Source organism: Ahaetulla prasina, chromosome 5 (genome assembly GCF_028640845.1).
Source record: "Ahaetulla prasina isolate Xishuangbanna chromosome 5, ASM2864084v1, whole genome shotgun sequence".
Lineage (NCBI taxonomy): Eukaryota > Metazoa > Chordata > Lepidosauria > Squamata > Colubridae > Ahaetulla > Ahaetulla prasina.
This window is the reverse complement of record NC_080543.1, coordinates 137,227,826-137,243,666: the sequence shown is the minus strand read 5'-3', so window position 1 is coordinate 137,243,666 and position 15,841 is coordinate 137,227,826. Positions and strand designations below refer to the sequence as shown.

The following is a 15,841-nucleotide window of genomic DNA, read 5'->3' as shown; positions in this document are numbered from 1 at the left end:
AGGAGGAAGAGGAGGCGGCGGCGGGGAGAAGCTGAGCCTCGGGGCGGCTTCCCCCGCAACCAGCGCCCTGCCTGGCCGGCGACCCTCGCCCCTCGCCCGGCGCAGGGACCCTCGCTCGCCCCCTTCTTCCATCCTTCCATCCTTCCATCCTTGGCGAGGCAGGCTCGGGCTTTGCGCCCCTGGCCAAGCGCTCTTTTGTCTGCGGCTGGCCAGGAATTTCGCCCCGCTCCCTTGCGAGGAAGGCAGCCAGCCAGCCTGCCTGCCTGCCTGTCTCGGCCGCCTCGGCCCCTCCTTCCCCGGCGAGGCTTCGCCCAGCCTCTCCCGCTCGCTCCTCGCCCACCCGGGCTGCCGACCAGCCGCGCGCCGCCGCTGGAGAGTCCCAGCGGGCGGCTGCTGGTGCTGGTGCTGCTGCTGCTGCTGCTCGCCCCTGGCCGTGCCTGCTCTCCCGAGGAGACCCTCGCCCAGGTAAGAGGAGGGGGGGAGAGAGGAGGAGAGAGAGGGAAGGGAAGGGGCGGCCGCAGAAGCGGGGAAGCGCCGCCGTTGCTGGGAGCCGCTGCCTGGGCTGATGGCACCGGAGAAGGCGGAGGCGCCCAGCTGGAGAAGCCCAGCATCCATGCGGGGAGAGCCCGGGCGGCGACGGTCGCAGCTTGGGGGACCAGCGGGGAGAAGGCGACAGCAGCAGGCCGGGCAAGCCAAAGCGCAGGCAGGCAAGGCTGGGAAGCACCGGCTGCTGCTCCCCTCTTCCTCCGGCCGGCCCTCGCCTTCCTCCCCCGGAGCGCTGCAAAGTTTGCGCCGCGCGCCGGCCCTGGGTATCCGGGCAAGCAAGCCGAAGTTTCTGGCCCGCGTGGTGGTGCTGGTGGTGGTGCTGGGGTGGGGGGAGATGCATGCCTTGCGGAGGGGCCCCGGGTCTTGCAACTTACTCCCCTGGGGTTTCCCGGGGGCTCCCCCGCTGGAGCTTTGCAAGGAGTTGCGCCCGACCTTGTTTGAGTAGGGATGTGAGAGCCCAGCCAGCTGTGCGCAAGGAAGCTGGCTGGCTGGCTGATGAAAAGGAGCCCCGAGGGAAAGCTTTTGGGGTTCCTCTTGGCCCCACCGGGGTTAAGGAAACCTGCCCTCCTTTGGGTGCGGCGGGGGGGGAGTAGCCTGCGGTGTGATATGGTTTTTAAACAATAGTTTCTGCCTTTTGGAAGAAAAGCGTTGAGGGATGTTCCCAGTTTTTCGGCCAAGTGTTTTTGTGTTTGGTTGGGGCTTTTAAAGACACAACCCTACAAGGCTTCCCAAAAACGAAGGTTTCCTTAAAGGGCAGGCAAAGCTTTTGCAGAGCGGAAACCTTGGCAGGTAGTCTCGGAGACGGTAAACAGCAATGGACTTTTTGTGGATTTTCTTGCTGGGCGGTGTTGGCAGAAAGTTGTCCAGGGTTGAACTGTGTCCTCTTGCTTCCCCTAATTTGCTTGGGGAGCTGTAACAGCTGCGGGTCTCAGTCAGACAGCTGGGCTGGGAAGAAAACTTGAGATAAGACCAGGAACCGTCTTTTCATTGAGAGAACGAATGAGAATTATGTGGGTCCTCCTCCAAAAACTGTCTACCACTGACCTCACCCCCCTTCCTAAGAGGACTATAAGGGGCGTGCATAAGTGCACAAAAGTGCCTACCGTTCCTGTCCTATTGTTTCCTTTCAATGTATGTGCTGGTATATAATGTTGTGACAAAATAATAATAAAAAAACCCACCTTGTTTATCTGCTCTGTTCTGCTTTGACTGAGGACTCTGGGGAAAAGGGAAAACCTTTTTCTCCCCTTTCTCTGGATTGTTGGACTCACTTCTGGCTTCCTTTCCCAGTCAAAAGAAATTTGCTTTTTTTCTAGAAACATTGGCCGTTATGGGAAAACATTAATATCATTTTGAGATACTTGCGTAGAATCTCCTAAATTGAGTGGCGAATTCACCGCCTCACATCGTTCCGTTGACCCAGCTCTGCCTTTTTCTGAACTTGGCTTTTCTGCAAAGACAGGTTTTTTTGTTCGACTGTTGCTGCTTTACCTGTTTAAAGTGATGGTTGTTGCCAATTTTCCCTTACCTCTGGAGCGACACACACGTCTTGGGTCAAATGTATAAGGGTGTCTGCAAGCAATTCTCCTACGATCCCAAACCTCTTGGGAGGCCAATTTCCTCCTTGTTGTAGAGATGCGTGCAATTTATAGCCTCTTCCAGTGTGTAGAAGGGATTATCAAATCGACTCCTGTTTTCCAACGTTTGTTTGTTTCTGTCTTCAAGCCAGCATCGATTTGATCGCTTGTGATTTTCTTGGCCACATGTTTGCCATTGCCTCCTTCATAGGGGCTGAGAGAGAGTGACTGGCCCTAGATTGCCCAGCCGATTTAGAATAGAATAGAATAGAATAGAATAGAATAGAATAGAATAGAATAGAATAGAATAGAATAGAATAGAATTTTGTATTGGCCAAGTGTGATTGGACACACAAGGAATTTATCTTGGTGCCTATGCTCTCAGTGTACATAAAAGAAAAGATATGTTCATCAAGAATCATAAAATACAACACTTAATGATAGGCATAGAGTACAAATAAGCAATCAGGAAACAATATCAATATAAATCGTAGGGTTACAAGCAATAAAGTATACAGTCATAAGTGGAAGGAGATGGGTGATGGGAAGGATGAGAAGATTAATAGTAATCCAGATTTAGTAAATAGTTCGACAGTGTTGAGGGAATTATTTGTTTAGTAGTGATTTCGTGCCTAAGCAGAACTCTTGGGCTCCTGGTTGCCTATCCTGGTACTATAACCACTACACCAAATTATTTCTCCAGCATTTCACTGAGTCCAGCTTGGGAAAAGGCCAGTGTGACAGCCTCACGTACTTTGCTGGAGTAACAAGTTTTTACGGAACTTGCCAGAATGCTCGTTTGGCAAGGTTTGCTCTGCCGATCCAGCACCATGGTGAATGGAAGGCTTTTGAGATTAAGAAAAACTATTTCTTAATAGTTTACAATCACTGCTATCCAACAGTACAAAAATGCATAACCGAGGCATATATGGCAAGCCACCAGGCATGTGTTTACGGGTATTTGAGGAAAAATCCATGTAATATGTGTTTGCATGCACGAGTGATGGTGAAAATTCTAGAAGTGGGAGACGATCTTTTGAACTCTATGAAACACAATCCGGGAAGTACGTGCACAGAGCATTTAACCGGTATGTCCTTTGTACTCAACTATTAGCTAGCTCAGATGCAGCCACGATCGGTTAAAAGTGGACTTCGGTACGCTCTAAATCTCTGAAGCCTGCAGACAGATAGCACCCTGTTGAAAGTATAGGAAGTCCTCAACCTACGACCACAATGGAGCCCAAAATCTGTCTTTAAGTGAGAAATTTGTCAAATGGGCTTGGCCCCATGTGTTAAGTGAATCGGTGAAGTCATTACATTAATAACAGGGTTGGTTAAATGAATCTGGTTCCCCTGTTGACTTGGCTTGTCGCAAAAGGGGATCCCAGGACACTGCAATTGTCATAAATATGAGTTGCAATGTTTGGTCGTAAGTGTGAAGAATGGTTATACGTCACTTTGTTCAGTGCCGTTCTAACTTTGAATGGTCGTTAAATGGACTCTTGTAAGTCAAGGACTGCCTGTATTTGAGAACTGGAACAATGAGGCACGAGTTGGTCTTAACATGCATTGAGGATGATGAGAATAGAATAGAATAGAATGTTTTTTTAAAATACACTTTAGTCAACTTTTTTAACATCAAAGACATAAACAATTATATCATTCAACAACAGCTATTTGTGGTGTTTTTCTTATGACTATAATTCGTGCATTATTTACAAAAATTAAATTGTGTGTGTTTACATTCTTATTTTATCTATTACTTATAGTTAATAACTATCTATCTTTAATCTATCTCCGTTCTATCCAATTATACCACTGTTCCCACACATTGTAGAATATCAATGCCTCTTTATCTTTTAAACTCAGCATTAGTTTGTCCATTTCTGCGCAGTTCATGACAAGTTTTGTATGACAAGTTTCTCTGCGGGTATGCATGGTTGTTTCCAACATTGAGCGAAGGCCATCCTGGCAGCAGTTAAATTAGACATTTTGTACTTTTCACATATTTTTTTTAAAAGATCCCCAGTAGGAAGAGTTCCAGTTCTAAATCTAATTGTACATTAGTAATTTCCTGTAGCCAATCTTTAATTTTAAGCCAATATTTTTGAGCCTCAGGGCAGGACCACCACATATGGTGCTATGTTCCTTCATTCTTTTTACATTTCAAACATATGGGGCTGATTTTTGGGTACATTTTCGCTAATTCGAAGGGGGTAGGTGCCACCTGTAGAACATTTTATATGCATATTCTTTATATGCTGCTGATTTTGTTAGTTTATGGTTTCTGTTCTATATGTTCTCCCAATCTGACAGATTTATATTGTGTCCAATATTTTGACTCCATGCAATCATACATCCTTTTACGACTTTTTCCTCCAATTCTACTTCCAGAAGGTATTTGTAAATTTTAGTAATATTTTTTTTGTCTGATCCTAATAGAATTTTGTCTAATTGTTGTAGATTGAGATATATAGAATAGAATTTTTTATTGGCCAAGTGTGATTGGACACACAAGGAATTTGTCTTGGTGCATAGGCTCTCAGTGTACATAAAAGAAAAGATACGTTCATCCAGGTACAACATTTACAACACTTAATGATAGTCATAGGCTGCAAATAAGCAATCAGGAAACAGTATCAATATAAATCGTAAGAATACAAGCAACAAAGTTACAGTCATACAGTCATAAGTGGAAGGAGATGGGTGATGGGAACGATGAGAAGACTAATAGTACTGCAGATTTAGTGAATAGTTTGACAGTGTTGATGGAATTATTTGTTTAGCAGAGTGATGGCCTTCGGGGAAAAAACTGTTCTTGTGTCTAGTTGTTCTGGTGTACAGTGCTCTATAGCGTCGTTTTGAGAGTAGGAGTTGAAACTGTTTATGTCCAGGATGCGAGGGGTCTGTAAATATTTCCATAGCCCTCTTTTTGACTTAGCAGATGGATTTGGTAATGTCCAGGAAAGCTGCTGTTGTCTATTCTGTCCACTGTGCTCTCTGCATGCCTGAAAACATTCCAAGATTTTGGAATCAAAAAGTCCTTTGTAAGTTTGACAGGACAAATCCCAGCGAGAGAAGCGATGGTAAATTGGAGAGGAATGGTTAATAGCAAGGCTGGAGAGAAGCTTTGATGATAATGTTGTGTGATCTATTCAGTTGTGTCCAACTCTTGGCGATTCTATGGGCTGGGTCTTTCCATCTCTTCTGATCTTGCATGACTTGAGTCGTTCTATTCTCTGGCTGGTATCGGCTTTGATTCTGTCTAGCTACCCTGTGTAATCCTTGGGTATGCGTAATCTCGGGTAGCAGTGATTGTAAACAATTTTTCTTTTAAAGACGTATAAATGCACCGACAAATCTCAAAAGTCTCCGTTCAATGGTAGAAGGGTTAATATGATCTTATAATGTATTTAGAAAGGGGTTAAGATATGGAACTTCAAATGAGATTGAAATTGAATCAGATATTAATAGAAATTAAGAAAAAGGAGATGATTAAGAGATTAAGGTGATGTTTGTATCTGCAAAAGGTGATTTGAAAAACAAAACTGAAGAAATATATTGTTTTCCGTAAAATGGTAAAATGATTAATAGGGAAATAAGAAATGATAAATTGGTCCACCTTAGAAAATAATTGACATTAAGAGATAAATGTGAAATATCAAGCTATAATAATAATAATAAAAAGAAACTAAGGAGGGAAATGACTATGTTTAAATTAAAGGGTTTCAATAGAAAAAAGGAAATAAGAGGAAACAAACTGATGATGATTTACAAATGTGATGATTTTGAAAAATATATGTGATAATGGAAAAATAACATAATGAAATAAGATTAAGATTGGAGGTTAGGGCGGATGGTAATATTGACTATAAATTAAATATTAAGTAGAGATGAAAAATAAAAAAGTGAATATTAGGGCAGAAACTGAAATATATAAATTATATTTGGGAAGTACTTAAGCTGTAAATTTTGACTCAGTCAATACTCTATTCAGAAAAAATGTACTGTTTATGTTTGTTTTTTAAAAAAAATAATAATAATTTTTTTATAAAACAAAAACAAAAACAAAATCTTCCATTCACCCTGGTGCTGGATCAGCAGAACAAACCTTGCCAAACCAGCATTCTAGGTTCTGTAAAAGTGTGTGAGGTTATCACACTGGCAAAAAATGCCTTTGTCCAAGCTGGCCTCAATGAAATGCGGGAGTAGTAGTTATGGTGCCAGGCTAGAAGGAAGGAGCCCATAAGTCCTCCTTAGGCACAAAGTCAACTGGGCGATCTTGAGCCAGTCACTCTCTCTCAACCCTAGGAAGGAGCCAATGGCAAACCACTTCTGAAAATCAGGGCAAGAAAACTACGGGCGATGGAATCAATGCTGACTTGAAGACACAAACGAACAAGCAGCGCTGGAAAACAGGAGTCTATTAGATAATCCTTTGGAATACCTAGCACCAGGCTAGGAAACAAAAGACCCTGAGTCCTGCTTAGTCATGAGGTCAGATGGGATCTGAAAAAGCAGAGACAGTTGGATTAGGAATTAGGAAATTATGGCTGCTTCATCAACCATTCCACGGTGTAACCAAGCAGGGTTCATGTAGGTTTGGTTTGGTCTTCTAGGAAGGAGGCCCAGATGTAGAAGTGCATGTGTGTCTTGTCATGGTCATGAAAGGTCAGGGTTCTCCATGAAAGAAGTCCACTCCCAAAGGATGATGGAGTCCAAGATGCTTGAGTGGACACTCAGTTTTTCAACTCCAAGTTGAAATGTTGTTGTTTTTTTGATCTGGGGAAGAAAACTATTTAAACCGCTCATAGGACATGTCAACCTTGCCTCCAGCACAATAAACCTTGGGTAGGTCTTCAGTACACATGTGAAGGAGAATGATAAAGTCAATGGATACATCTAGAAGGCAGGGCCAATGCATCTCTGGAAATCTCTCTGGATCCTGGACATAGCTTGTTCCAATAAAGGAGAATATATGTAGCTCAGGGTTGGAACGAGGGATCCTTGGTGCTCTCTGAGCTTGGTGGTTTTCTTGAAACGTTTCATTACCCAAAAGTGCTAGAATGGTGTCCTAGTTAGCAGTAATGTTACCTAGATGGGTCCTGAAACATCTGCAAGAAAAAAGAACCAAGTTCAGAGAGAACCAGGGATCATATGGTCATTGTAGTCCTCCTCCACATGCATCCCCCCCATATTATATGTTTTATATAATAAAACATTTTCAAGAAAACAATTGAGTTCAGAGAGCACCAAGGACCTTATAGTCGTCATCGTCCTCCTCCTCCTTCTGCTGTCCACAAACCCTACTTCCTCCTAGCACTGATGATATACCCTAGTTGGGCAATGAAATGTCTGAAAGGAAGCCACCCAGTTCAGAGAACACCAGGGACCCCAAAGTCCTCCTCCTCCCCCCCCGCCTCAAATCCCAGTCCCTTCTAGCACTGATGATGTTACCTAGTTTGGGTCATGAAACGTTCTTCAAGAAGACAACCAAACTCCGAGAGGAGGAGCACCAAGGCAATCTCAAATTGCTTGCTATTTAATGGTTATTGTATGGTAACAAAATAAACCAATGCTCTTTATTGATCACTATTTCTTGCTTTCAGTTGTCCCCCAGAGGCACTTGTACAGATTCCTTGACTCCTTTTCAATGTTAGCTTAAAAGATGAAGGGGTGCAGTACATGGAATTCTAGAGAAGAGTCAGTCTAGAAATTCAGGACCATGGAGAGAGACCAAGTACCGGCCCAGACAATTCCTGGGTTGGATTTAATATAGAAAACAACCAACTTTCCAGGTTTTTGCACGCTGCATTTAAACTAACAAGATTTTCATTACTCGATCAGAAGGGTGATTTGGAGATCTGCCTCTCTTAGGGCTTAACAAATCCAAATTAGTCAGGTTTAACTGTGCCGAGTTGCTGAGCTCCTGTGGTCTTTTGCAGGCGATTGCCAAGGCAAAAATTGCAAAGGTTCGTAGGCACTGACTGGATTCGGTGTCCCTTCCTTAATCTTATCTGTAGGATTGTCTTCTTTAACGACGTCTGTCGATCAGAACTGGTTGGAAATTCTTAGAAATAAGGGAGAAGGAGTTCTTTTCTTCGCCAAATTGCACATGTTGCTCGGGCGGTAGATTTCACTGCGTGCAACATTCAGGGAGGTGGGAGGCTTCAGGACAGGAAATACGAATCAACGATTGTCACACAAAAGCAGGGAGAATAAAGATTTTCTGGCGTAACTTAGGGAACACAGAGCCCTCTTAGTTTGATAAGGTAGCACTGTTTTCTTTTCCGGGCCTCCTAATTGCATTGAGCGGTTCTAGGAAATATCACATGTGGTTTAATCAATCGCTCCGGCTCACGTCCGATGGTTGCTTCCCTCCTTCCATCTGCAGACTTTCTAGAAAGAATGATTGCCAGGCACTTTGGACAAAGCGGTTCGTGAGAAGATGAGGTCATGTAACCTTCTGTAACCAGAGAACGGGAGCCATGGATGCTGAATTTCGCCCTTGTCTTGAAACCTCTGCATTAAAATTAGCAACCGTTTGGAATATCAGCCGTTTGGAATATCAGAACATAAAAACTAAAACCCATTTAAAAATTAATAATAAAAATTTAAAACTAATAAAATTTAAGCTCACAAAAGGGGATCACGTGACCCCTCGACACTGCAACCGTCATAAATATGAACCAGTTGCCAAGTGTCGGAATTTTGATCACGTGACCACGGTGATGCTGCAATGGTCATAAGTGTGAGGAACGGTCATAAGTCTCTTTTTTCCCAGTGCCTCTCAAGATTCTCCGTCATCCAGGTCATGGTTGTGCTTTTTTCAGGAGGCAACTGGACTTTCTGGTTTTGCTTTCTTTCTTTGAAGACGTTTCGCTTCTCCTCCAAGAAGCTTCTTCAGCTCTGACTGGATGGTAAATCCTTCCCTGCCCCACCATCCAGTCAGAGCTGAAGAAGCTTCTTGGAGGAGAAGCGAAACTGTTGTGTCTCGTCCAATCTCATCTCAGCTGGAGTCTTCTTATCTGCTTCCGAACGCTGAGGAATGTCCTAGCATGCCTCCCGGCCCCAGCTCTGGCTCCATGCCCAGACAGGCTGAAGAGGAGGAAGTATCTCCAGCCCCCAGCTCTGGCTCCATGCCCAGGCAAACAGAGCAACTAGACCCCTCCCCCTCCTCCACAGCATGTGAGCCTGAGGAAGGTCTATTGCCAACAGCTGCCGACTGGAGTGACCCTTGCGTCAGAAGACTTGATAGGCGGAGGCAACAGAAGGAAGGGAGGGGCAGGCCGGGATAAGTGCTGAGTCATGGAGCCACACCCCATGGCCTATATAAAGGACCTGCTTTCTGGCATTCTCTGAGTCAGGTAAAGTCTAACATATCTTGCTGAAGTCACTTTCTGGTCTCCTGCCTGCCTTGAGAACTCTGATAGGACTTTGGCAGAGCTGCAGAGGCACGCCTGATTCGGATTTCCCTGACCCGGCCGTCAGCGGAGGAATGGGACACGACACAAACATCTTCAAAGGAGAAAAGAAAAACAAATAAGAAAGCCCAGTTGCCTCCTGAAAAACCACCCTTGGGATTGATTTTCAGCGCCGTTGTAATTTTTAAACAGTCACTAAACAAACTGTTGTAAGTCGGGGACTGCCTGTATTGTAAGCTGTGAGAAGAGGTAGGAGACTGGTAACCACTTAGGTGTTGACCGTATGCAATTCCTGTTGACTCTGGGGGTTCAGCTGCCATTTGTTTGAAATGGCATAGAGCAGGGGTCTCCAACCTTGGCAACTTTAAGCCTGGAGGACTTCAACTCCCAGAATTCCCCAGCCAGCTTTGCTGCCAAGCGGCTTCCTTAGGATGAATGACTGAACTTGGAAGTGCTTCTCTGTACTTTTCACAACTCCGTGACTGGTTTTTCTCCTAAGCGGGGAGGGTGGGATTTGAATCTGACTCCAGCTTTGCTGGCTGGGGAATTCTGGGAGTTGAAGTCCACAAGTCTTAAAGTTGCCAAGATTGGAGACCCCTGGTATAGAGTGTCCTGCTTCAGCAGGAGGTTGGACTAGAAGACCTCCACGGTCCCTTCCAACTCTATTTATTCTACTAACTGTATCTGGAGAGTTGAAGGTTTCTGAATGGTCTGGTTCCAGCAACGGAAGATTTTGATCTTGGATTACGCAGTTTTTTAAGCAGTGATTTTAATGATTATTTTCATTTTCTTATACCCGTGGTTTGAAAATGGAGCTGGCCGAGTGTATCTTGGCACTGGATTGGCAGATGAGGTAGACCCCTTCTTCTCTGGGACAGCCCCTCAATACTGGAAGACTGCTATCACAATACCCCTAGTCCTTCTCTTCATTGGACTAGACAAACCTAGTTACGACAGGAATTGGCTATGTCTTCTCTAGTGAAAAGAAGGACCATGAAAGCAGTGTTCCAATATTTGAGGGGCTCCTACAGAGATGACGGACACAGTGGCTCAGTGGCTAAGATGCCGAGCTTGTCGATCGAAAGGTCGGCAGTTCAGCGGTTCGAATCCCTAGTGCTGCGTAACGGTGTGAGCTCCCGTTCCTTGTTCCAGCTTCTGCCAACTTAGTAGTTCAAAAGCAAGTAAAAAAATGCAAGTAGAAAAAATAGGGACCACCTTTGGTGGGAAGGGAACAGTGTTCCGTGCACCTTTGACGTTGAGTCATGCTGGCCACATGACTACGGAGATGTCTTCGGACAGCGCTGGCTCTTTGGCTTTGAAACGGAGATGAGCACCGCCCCCTAGAGTCGGCAACGACTAGCACATATGTGCGAGGGGAACCTTTACTTTACAGAGATGAGGGGTTCAAATTATTTTCCAAAGCACCAGGAGGCAAGAAACAATGGATGGAAACCAATCAAGGAGAGAAGGAACCTAGAAGTAAGGAGGAATTTCCTGGCAGTGAGAATACTTGACCAGTGGAACAACTTGCCTCCAGATGCTGGAGGTTTTCAAGAAGAGATTGGACAACCATTTGACTGGGATATGGTATAAGGACTCCTATCTCGAACAATCCAACAGAGGGTTGGACTAGAAGGACCTCCGAGGTCCCTTCCAACTCTTTTATTCCATGTTCTGGCATTGTGGTCTACCCTTCAGTTATTTTGGATGGTAGCTCTCGAAATCCGTCACTCTGCCCGGGATTAATGAGAGTTGAAGCCAGAACATCTGGAGGACATTTGGTGGCCCGTTCTACTCATTTCCATTCTCTCTCCTAACAGCCAGCAGTCTGCGGCCATGAAGAATGATGAATCTCCAATGAAGTGTCCCTCCGATGTTTTTCCTATTTGTTTTCTTGGCCTTCTGCAACTCTTGGCGTTCTTCCAAGCTTGCTGCTATTTGTCTCTTCCATCGGCGGCATTTAGCATGGTAGGCTCAATCCGAGGGTGGTCAGGAAGTTGAAATATGCCCAGGGACCACCCGGTTCCTGTCCTGTTTTTGGAGAGGGGGAAGGAGACCCCTCCCTCTCAAGTGACCACGAAAGCAATCTGCTGAGTACTTACTAGTTCTCCGAGGGCAAAGAACTAACCAGACTTGTGTTTTCTAATGTATGGAAGGAGCAGATGGCAAACGACAAGCTACGTTCAAGTAGATCTCGCACGGGGACACCAGAAGGCGCAGGTCATTGGACAGCTGGTTGCCTGACTTCACCGAAATTACTTTGGTCCCCGATGAGGAAAACTCTGCACAGATCATCATCTACAGAGGGCGTAGAGACCAGGTTATGGCTATCATACGAACAATGAAAGATCAAGATGGATTACATCAAGGTGATCCTTGATTTATGACCTCCGATGAACCTCTGTTACATTCGTGAAGTGAGTTTCACCCCATTTTACGACCCTTCTTGCCACGGTTGTTAAGTCAATCATTGCAGTTGTTAAGATAATAAAACAGTTGTTAAATGGATCTGGCTCCCCCATTGATTTGGCTCGTCAGAAGGTCGCAAAAGAGGATCACGTGACCCCGGGACACTACAACCGTCATAAATAGGAGTAACATGGTTGCTAAGTGAACTTGGCTTATTGGAATGTCGTAGAAGGACATTACCTGATTCCAGGATGCTCCAACTGTTATAAATATGAGTCCGTTGCCATGCATCCAAATTTTGATCCCATGGGGATGCTTGCCATGGTCCTAAGTGTGAAAAACGGCCATAGGTGACTTTTTTCAGGGCTGTTGTAACTTCGAACAGTCACTAAATAAACTGTTGTTAGTCAAGGACTCCTCCCGGGCTGTGGGTGGCTCAGGCTGTAAGACAGCCTGTTATTAAAACACAGCAGCCTGCAATTACTGCAGGTTCGAGTCCCGCCAGGCCCAAGGTTGACTCAGCCTTCCAGCCTTTATAAGGTAGGTAAAATGAGGACCCAGATTGTTGGGGGCAATAAGTTGACTTTGTATATAATATACAAATGGATGAAGACTATTGCTTGACATAGTGTAAGCCGCCCTGAGTCTTCGGAGAAGGGCGGGATATAAATGTAAATAAAAATAAAAAATAAAAAATAAAATAAATGTATCTAAAGTCTTGTTGATGACAATTCTCAGTCATTCAAGTAGACTTGTCTGGAAGTAAAGTTATGGCAACTGGATTTATTTTCTTGTAGGTTTGAGATGTTTCACTGCCCATCCAAGCAGCTTCTTCGGTCTCAACAAATTGTGCAGGCACTCTGAGTAGGCAGAGGTAGGAGGCATTCCCCCAACTCTTGTCTCTACTTGCATTCTCCTACATCCCTCAACTTTGGCAACTTAAAAAACCTGGCATGCTAGGGAGTTCCGGGCGTTGAAGTCCACAGATCCTAAAGTTTGCCAAGGTTTGGAAATGCTGACCATGATGGCTCAAGAGTTTGGTGCTGGGGGAATTGTGGAAGATGCTGAGGTCCACGCACCGGAAAGTCATCAAGTTGAAAAATACTATTCTAGTTATATACATACATGGGTATGTATGTGCGTAAATGCCCATGATTAGAATTATTGTAATAATTGTGTAGTTTGGTCTAGTGGTTAAGGCACGTGGCTAGAAACCAAGGCGTCATGAGTTCTAGTCCCGCCTTAGGCATGAAAGCCATCTGGGTGACCTTGGGCCAATCACCAGGAGACTGGGAATTCTAGTCCCTATTTAGCCATGAAAGCCATCTGGGTGACCTTGGAACAATAACTAGGAGACTGTGAGTTCTATTCCCACCTTAGGCATGAAAGCCATCTGTGTTACCTTGGGTCAATCACTAGGAGACTGTGAGTTCTAGTACTGCCTTAGGTATGAAAGCCGTATGGGTGACTTTGGGCCAACCAGAAGACTGGGAGTTCTAGTCCCTGTTTAGCCATGAAAGCCATCTGGGTGACCTTGGAACAATAACCAGAAGACTGGGAGTTCTAGTCCCTGTTTAGCCATGAAAGCCATCTGGGTGACCTTGGGCCAATCACTAGGAGACTGTGAGTTCTAGTACTGCCTTAAGTATGAAAGCCGTATGGGTGACTTTGGGCCAACCAGAAGACTGGGAGTTCTAGTCCCTGTTTAGCCATGAAAGCCATCTGGGTGACCTTGGAACAATAACCAGAAGACTGGGAGTTCTAGTCCCTGTTTAGCCATGAAAGCCATCTGGGTGACCTTGGGCCAATCACTAGGAGACTGTGAGTTCTAGTACTGCCTTAAGTATGAAAGCCGTATGGGTGACTTTGGTCTCTCTCTCTCTCTCTCAGCCCAACCCATCTCACAGAGTTATGGTTGTGGGGACAATAGGAGAAGGGAGCAGCATTAGATAGAGAACCACCTTGAGTTATTTATAAGAATAACAAAGGAAGAATATAATATAAAATATGGAGTAAGCTTGTATAGAATTCAGGGCCTTCACCCTCAGCTGCCTGGACGTGCCTGGTTTCCTTTCTCTGCATTCTCAGCCTCTGGCAAGGAAAAAAAAAGGAGAATTTAAACCTGTGTTTCTGCAAAACGCTCCTTGTACATCTCCCAAACAAGCAGAGGTGCGAGTAAAGGTGAAAATGGCAAATGTTGGACTAGAAAGTGAACAGACATGAATTCGAGGAGGCTGAAGGCGCCATTTACAAGCCACAGGAGGCAAAGTTGAAACACTGACGGGTTCCGGATGGAAATGAGACAGAGTTGGTTTGACAGAACCAGAAATAGTATTCAGGTGGTTCGTACGGGTTTGGCCAAACCGGTAGCGGAGGCCCACCTACCCGCTCGCCCTGGCTCTATGAAGTCCTATTTAGGTTTTGGAAGCTGGGCGCGTGCGCAGAAGGTGTGTGGGCAAGCAAAGCACATGTGCAGAAGGCCGGGCATATGCGTGAAAGGCACACACGCACAAAGTGAGCATGCGCACAGGAAACCGGTGGTAAGAATATTGGAAACTGGACAGAACCCAAGTGAAAGGCTCCATCCAGAGCAGGTGTCTCCAACCTTGTCAACTTTAAGGCTTGTGGACTTCAACTCCCAGAGTTCCTCAGCTGGCTCTTCTTCTTCTTCTTCTCCTCCTCCTCCTCTTCCCCCTCCTCCTCCTCTTCCTCCTCCTCCTCCTTCCTCTTCCTCTTCTTCCTCTTCCTCCTCCTCCTCTTCCCCTCCTCCTCGTTTTCCCACTCCTCCTCCTTCCCCCTTTCTCCTCCTCTTTCCCCCTTTCTCCTTGTCCTCCTCCTCCTCCTCCTCTTCTTCCTCCTCCTCTTCCCCTTTCTCCTCCTCCTCCTCCTTCCTCTTCTTTCTCTTCCTCTTCCCCTCCTCCTCCTCCTCCTCCTCCTCCTCCTCCTCCTCTTCCCCTCCTCCTCCTTCCCCCTTTCTCCTCCTCCTCTTCCCCTCCTCCTCCTCCTCTTCCCCTCCTCCTCCTCCTTCTCCTCCTCCTCCTCCTCCTCCTCCTCCCCCCCCCCAAAACGTCTTACTCCAATTTCTCCTATTCCACTATATCAGGTCTCAACCTTGGTCCTTTAAGACTTGTGGACTTCAACTCCCAGAGTCCTCAGCCAGCAAAGCTGGCTGAGGAACTCTGGGAGTTGAAGTCCACAAGTCTTAAAGGGACCAAGGTTGGAGACCCCTGCACTATATCATTCTTGCAGGATGTGAGATTGTAAAAGTTCCCTCACAATCTCAATTGTGGACAAAATTTCCCTCAAGTGCCAACTCTGGGCGGAAAGAGAAGATGTTGTCTGCGGAAGGTTTAAAATCCAACTTTCTCATAACTCTGAGTTTGGGAGCCACTCAGGATTGTTCCCCCTAACCTCTGTTTAGGCAGTATGAGTTGTTGCCCTGAGCTCCCAGACTGAAGTCACTGAAGAAAACAGATACGTCTCTTCCACCAGGCTGTGTGAATCTGTAGACCCAGGTCTGCTCATAATGCTAGCACCACTTTTAAAATGATTTGTTACCCGAACCCCAATACAGTTTGTGGAGAGATTACATCCCCCTTCTTCCGGATAAATTTCCTCTGTTCTCTGTTTCTGAAGAATTGATCTCCTAAGGCTTCTCCACAGAATTCCTGAGTTCTTTATATAATTCTTATTCATAAGTAGCTGAGGTGAGGATGGTTTTTCTTACCCGTTTATATGCCACTGTCTGATTTGAAGTCCTCTTCACCCCTCCCCTCCTTTCTTACTCTCCTCTCCTCTCCTCTCCTCTCCTCTCCTCTCCTCTCCTCTCCCTTCTTCATCTTTCCTCTCCCTTCTTACTCTCCTCTCCTCTCCTCTCCTCCCTCC

At 45.6% G+C, this 15,841-nt stretch overlaps 1 protein-coding gene across 7 annotated transcripts in view; it reads left to right on the top strand.

The window, feature by feature from the left end:
- Positions 1–297: 297 nt before the first annotated feature.
- ENOX1 (ecto-NOX disulfide-thiol exchanger 1) overlaps positions 298–15,841 on the top strand; it is a 550,463-nt gene continuing 534,919 nt past the window's right edge. For 4 of the 7 annotated variants that reach the window (XM_058185657.1, XM_058185665.1, XM_058185658.1 and 1 more), the window contains exon 1: positions 300–465. The gene's annotated coding sequence lies outside the window, so the exon portion shown is untranslated. Of the gene's footprint in view, positions 466–15,841 lie in introns of all 7 variants that reach the window. The other 3 variants (XM_058185659.1, XM_058185661.1, XM_058185666.1) reach the window with 2 other exon arrangements.